The sequence below is a fragment of the Dasypus novemcinctus genome, chromosome 13, assembly GCF_030445035.2.
Source record: "Dasypus novemcinctus isolate mDasNov1 chromosome 13, mDasNov1.1.hap2, whole genome shotgun sequence".
Taxonomy (NCBI): Eukaryota; Metazoa; Chordata; class Mammalia; order Cingulata; family Dasypodidae; genus Dasypus; species Dasypus novemcinctus.
This window is the reverse complement of record NC_080685.1, coordinates 15,011,955-15,018,510: the sequence shown is the minus strand read 5'-3', so window position 1 is coordinate 15,018,510 and position 6,556 is coordinate 15,011,955. Positions and strand designations below refer to the sequence as shown.

The window sequence follows — 6,556 nt, the reverse complement described above, 5'->3', positions numbered from 1 at the left end:
CGAGGGACAAAGCAGCTGAAAGTCCTTCCAAGTGGGGGTGTCCTCCTGCAATGGCAGACACCTGCGGGCGCCTCCCGCTGGGTCCTATCCCTGCCCCCAGCAAGTGGCCGGCGCCGTCGAGACGGGTTCTGGGACACTGGTCTTCATCTCGGAGATGGACGGCCACCACGGGGAGGCGGGGCCAGTGGACTGCGCGCCCGTGGGGGCCTCTGGTGGCACACCACGGAGACGGGGGGAGGGGACCCCACTGCGGGGGGTTGTGGGCCCAGGGGGTCTGCGTCCCCCCCAGGGCGACATGGGAACTGAGAGGTTCTTCAAAACAAAGGGGGGCTGTGACTTAAAGAAGAGAGAAGGGACCCCGGGCAGGCAAGGGACAACGGATGTCCAGGGTAGCGGCCACCCGCAGGGGGAGGACAGCGGGTCGGGTGGTAGGAACGAGGCCGCCGTCGTTTTCCCACTTCTCCCTCCGTTTTCCACTATTTTGTGATTTTCATGCAAATTAGGTTCCTCGCTGGGACTGTTTTCTCAACCCGGAAATGGGGGCCAGCAGTACCGAGCTTGAGGGTTTTGTTCTGGCATGAAGCGTGTCCAGCCTCGCGAAGGTCGGAGGGCAGAGTGGGCTCCGTCAGCCGAGGCCGTGCTGGGCCCAGGATGACTGGGGTCCTGCCGAGAGGAGGAAATGTGAGCCAGGGACCGACAGGCCCTGGGAAGACACAGGCGGCGACCCGGCTGCGGCGAGGTGCTCCCGCTGCGAGCCGAGGCCCCCAGCAAACACGGGGGGAGGGCCGGGCCGCGCCTCCCCTCCAGGTCTGGGGGCCCCCCGCTTTCAGGCTCGCAGCCTCCTGAAGTCCTGTCCTCTTCAGCCACCTCATGGTGGCGCTTTGGGACAGCAGCCCTGGCCACCGAGCAAAGTTTATGAGCACTGAGCGACACCGGGCGCCCAGTAAGCCCAGGCTCCTCGATGGACAGTCGCTGTGCTAATGTTCTTATAATATCGTTGTTTAAAAGGCGTAACTATTTCTTAATATAATCCTAAACCTTTGCTCTCGGGTCCAACTAAAGCAGACTGTAGCCTATTGGTTTAAAATGCAGATTGCTGGGCCCACCTCTGCCTTCCGGGGCTGAATCTGGGGTAGGGCCCTGGAATCTGCATTTTAACAAGCTCCTCTGCACCCCCACCCGCCAGGTGATTCTGCTGCCCATTAAGATACTTTCTGTGAGGGGAAATGGATTGATTGGGAAATAGACTACCCAACTCCATGTCAACATACTGGTTAATAGACCAAAAGGCAGACTATAGGAAGAACCGGAAATAAAAAAATTTTTTAAAAAGGAACCCAAAAGAGAGACCAGACAGATTCTGCAGGAAAGGATATGAATTAACCCTCTTTCCACAGCCAAAGCATTCTCCTATCTGGCTTTTTCCAGAAAAACACTGGCGATGTACAGGGGCAAATAGGACAACTCTAGGAAAGTCAATTTCCCAAGCAGGACTAAGGCCGAAGGAGCCCCTCTCTCCCCGATTTTTGGGGGATCAGCAGTCCTTTGTGGCCATTTTGTAAAGGTGAAGCCTAGGAATGGGGAAGGAGTCACTGGCTCAACATTTTCTTCTCCCAGAGCAACTGGAGCATTTGTGGGTCAGGCTCACCTCCAGCCCCAGGGACCGGGAGGCTGCTTTGTGGCAGCCCCTCCCGACATTCGCAGCTGCTGGCTCCTCGTCTCCCCCTTCAGAAACAGGGCCCGGGAGAGCCGGGCAGATAACAGCCGAGCTCCACGCCCACCCCAAGCAGCTGTGCTTCCTCCGGTTGTCAACACAGGAAGAGGAAGGGAGGGTGAAACTCTCAGGGCCTGCAAGAAACTCTGCGGTCTGCAAAGAAAGTCTCTGCAAACGTTTTGAATTCAAAAGACCTTGCAATCCGGGTTTGGGTAAAGAGATTCCTGCTTCACGTTGGAATCCTGCAGAACGTTCACCCCCTGTTCAGGTCCATTCCTGTTCTGCAGAGGAAGAAGCAGAGGCCAGAGAGGACAGCTGCCTCTGAAAGAGCAGAGGCAACTCCAGGTCTCCATGCTCTCGTCATTCGGTGGCTCTGGGCAAAGGCGGGACAGGGCCTCATCTCAGTGTTGTGAGAAAAAAAGATGAATGTTGCCCAAGAAAGGAAAAAGTGCCAACAGTCGGAAATGCTTGAGATGGAGAGAGACAACAGAGGAAGAGGGCAGCCTTTCCTGAGCCTTGTAGTCCCGGGAACGTTTTACCAGAGGTGAGGACCCTTCCTGGCTGTGTCACCCGGGCGGGTCGACATTCTGTGTACAGGCCTCACCCTCTTGCCTTGGCTGCAAGGAAGCTCAGCTAAATTCTGGATGCAGTTAGAGCCGCTTTACTTCACCTAAGTCTTCTGGAATTAAATCCTCTCCTCCAGGTCTCTCCCTGCCTTATTGCAACTCCTTTCTGGAAGCAGGTAGAGAGAAGAAGCCCATTTGACTTTCTGGCGACCCTCCATCTGTTTGCCCTTTTTGGCAAGTGGACACCACATTCCCTCTTGGAAACTACCTTTCCCTGTGCCTGGGAGCTAGCGTTCCAGCCCCATCTCAGGGGTGAAGCGTGTAAACTAGACATGAGCCCATTCCTCTACCCACCTGGCCACTGTGGTTGGTTCTTAGGGGGATACATGAGTCAATCAAAGTCAATGGGATGCAAAGGACATTTTGTCAGATATTGTGGGATAGAAAAGTGTTCCCACTCGACCTGAAATTGGAGAGTACAAGACAAAAACAAGTACAGCTGTACAGTGACCATGAGCAAAGCATCTGCTTGGAAATGAAGCCAAATCAAAATGGGAAGATCTGTCTGCACATCCAAGATGCTCAATAAATTCCAAATAGGATAAACCCAAGCAGACCCATGCCATGGCATATTATAGTCAAACTGTCAATTGCCGACGATAAAGAGGGAATTCTGAAAATCACAAAAGAGAAGCAACGTGTCAGGTACAAGGGAGCCTCAGTAAGGTAAGTGCCAGTTTCTCACTGGAAACCGTGGAGGCAGGAAGGCAGTGGGATGACGTATTTAGGGTGCTGAAAGCAAAAAACTGCCAGCCAAGTATTCTGTATCTGGCAGAATTATCTTCCAAAAATGAGGGAGAGATGAAGACATTCCCAGATAAACAAACTGAAGGAGTTCATCACCACTAGACAAGCCCTATAAAAAGATGCAAAAGGGAGTTTGGTTTACATTATGGTTTATATTTTAGACTGTACACTTTTCTAAATTTGTGGTTACCTTATGGTTTACATTATGATTTACATTTTTGGTGAAATTTAACATGGCCTATATCCATCATTGCACGATCTTGTGGAACACTTCCATTGCCCCCCAGTTAACCCCTCTTCCATCTATTCTATTCCTCTCTCCCTTTCCCCTCAGGGCCCACAGTGACAACCAAGCTTCACTGCTTGAAGGACCAGATTCATAGATACGTGCAACAATGCTGAGGGCTTGAAAGTCTGTCCTCCCCTATTGGGAGCTGCCCATGCTCTTGAGAGACACCCTCTCCTCAGTTTGAGAACATCAGGCCTCCCCAGGTTGGGGGTACAATACTTTCTTGCTCATTGTACAGGTCTCCACCCACTGATATAACACACTATGACAAAATGAGCACTCACACCCTCCCTAGAAGCCTGCCCCAGGTGCACCCCATGCCAGATGCCCCCGTCAAACACCTTAAACCAGTAACCCTTCTTTATATTTTCTAAAGAGTTTTTTCATCATTATAGTTTCAACCACGTACCTGACAATCTCCCATGTTCACCTGCTCCCCCAAACCCTCCCCCCAATTCCGTCTGACCCATCCTTCCAACCCTAGCCCCCCTCAAGCCTGCAAGGCCCCACCCAATAGTATCCCTATGCCCCCGTCTTATCCCTTCCCTGCGCAACTACTTACCTCCACTGTATCATAGATTTCACCCATGTAGGCGTCAGCTCACAACCTTCCTCTCCCCCCTATTTCCTGTAAGCCTATCATCCAGTCTCTAGTTCTCTGAGATAGCTGGATTTGCTTAATTCATATCAGAGAGGTCATGTAGTATTTGTCCTTCCATGACAGGCTTGCTTCATTCAACATAAGGTGCTCAAGATTTATCCTTGTTATCCCATGTGTTTGTAGTGTATTCCTTCTTACAGCTGAGTAGTATTCCATTGTATGTGTGTACCACATTTTATTTAGCCATTCATCTGTTGATGGGCATTTGGGTTGATTCCAACTATGTTTCAATATCTGTACATCAGCTGTAGCAAATATAACATCCACATGTAAAAAGACCATTGCTGGGGATAGCAGTTTGATATGGTTATGAATTCCAAAAATAGATATTGGATTATGTTTGTGATCTGATCTGTACTTGGTTGTGATTAAGTTATGATTAGGGCTTTGATTGGGCCATGTCATTAGGTCCCCACCAAGGGTTGGGGACTCACAGATAAAAGACATGGCAAAGGACAGAGTTGAGGGTTCTTGATGTTGGAGTTTGATGCTAAAGTCTTAAGCTGGAGCCCCAGGACGTAAGAACACAGAGGAAAGAGAAGCAAACCCCAGGAAGACAGGAACCCTGAGCCCAGGAAGAAGCAAGACCCTGGAAGGGAGGAACCCAGGAAACCTGAACCCTGGCAGATGTTGGCAGCCATCTTGCTTCAACACGTGAAAATAGACTTTGGTGAGGGAAGTAACTTATGCTTTATGGCCTGGTATCTGTAAGCTCCTACCCAAATAAATACCCTTTATAAAAACTAACCAATTTCTGGTATTTTGCATCAGTAAGCCTTTGGCTGACTAGCACACTGGGAAAGGGGGAAAAGGGTTTGATGTTGAATATATGGGAGTCCCCTATATTGTATATGTGACTTTACTGTGATCTAAAACTTTTCTGAAGACAAAATTGAAATTTTTTTTTAAAAAAAAGGATGTAGACACTGAGGAAGGAATGGAAGAGATTAGCCTTGCCACTATACATACAGGGCAACACCTATTACAGTGATGAAAGACAAAACATCAAAAACAAAGTTTTATGATGTTTTTCATTTTTAATGCCCCAATTTATTTTTTGCTTTATCTTAGTTTTTCTAAATTATCACGTATTCTATTTCTAATCTTTAAGTCTACCATTACTATTTCATTTTCCTACTAATGAATTTGGCAATATATTAGGCTTCATTTTTTAAGAAGTTTTGGATCACAGAGGGGTTCAACTATGGCAGGGAAGGAGCACTGGTGTGGGGTGTCATTGATGGGGGACACATGGGTGGGAGGAAGTTTTCCAGGGCATGTATATAGGGTATATAGATATGTTCGGGTATTTGTTGGGTATTGTCATAGTAGGTAGAGTTATACACGACAACTGAGGAAGTACTGAATTCCTAGCCAGGGGAGCTCTGTCGCATCCCCTAATGGAATAGCAACAATCCCCCAAGTGCAAGGGCAAAGACTAGCGTAGAAGGATGGTCCAATGATGGGCCCTTGATACTGATGACTATGCTCATGAGCCTGTGTGCTTGAAATTTTAACTAGGCCTAGAGCTGCGGGGTGCCTAAGAGTTACCTCCTGAGAGCCTCCGTGTTGCTCAAATGTGGCCACTCTCTAAGCCAAACTCAGCATGTAAATGCATTACCTTCCCCCCAGAGTGGGTCATGCTCATCCCGGTAATGAGCCTCCCTGGTGCCAAGGGATTACGAGCAATCACCAGCTGGTGATGCAACTAGAAAAAGACCTTTAAAAAAGGGGGGAAATGGTAAAGACAGATGAGTTTATATGGCTAAGAGGCTTCAAAATGACTCAGTAGGTCATCAGAGGGGTCACGTTTACACATGTCTCAGCAGGATCCCAGAGACAGCCAAAGTAGGTAAAACCCCAGGTGCTGGTGCTCCTGAGGGCTTCAGAGACACACAGGTTCTTCAGTCATGGCAGATGGCTCTGGAGTTCAGTGCCTTGCCAGTGGGCCCTACTTTGGAATTTGTGCTCCTGATTGTGATAGAGTTGGACTCAGGTGTGACCTCTCTACAAGTGGCTCTTCTGTCACTTTTACTGAAACTGTGGTTGGCACTGGGGTTGGTGTATGCCCAGGAGACTTGAATCTCTGGACTGTCCATGTGCCAGCTAAGCCCTGAGCCTCAGCAAAGATGCAACTTCTACTCTCTGGTTCATTGGACACACCCAGGTCAGCTGACAGGGAGGTGAGGATGGTCAACCACCACACCAGGGAACTGAGAGAGTCTAGAACTATAAGCAGGAGAATTGCATCCATCAGCCATGTGGGATCTAAGCCCCCTTTTGATTTAGAGGTGGAGTGGACATCACCATCCCAGGATCCACAGGATGGAGGAATAAAATATGGATTGGAGTGGATTACCAGTATTCTACTATAGAACTCTTGTTGACTCTAGCAGTGGAAGAAATTGTATCACTGATGTGAAGAAAGTGGCCATGGTAGTTGCTGAGGGCAGGGAGAGGGAAGAAGAGGAGTGATATGGGGGCATTTTCAGAACTAGGAGTTGTCCTGAATGATATTG

General features: G+C 49.1%; 1 long non-coding RNA gene across 1 annotated transcript; it reads left to right on the top strand.

The window, feature by feature from the left end:
- The first annotated feature begins 1,685 nt into the window (after positions 1-1,685).
- LOC131280854 (uncharacterized) lies at positions 1,686-4,784 on the top strand. Its single transcript, XR_009188501.1, has 2 exons — positions 1,686-3,006; positions 3,422-4,784. It is a non-coding gene; the product is annotated as an uncharacterized lncRNA (long non-coding RNA).
- Positions 4,785-6,556: the final 1,772 nt, after the last annotated feature.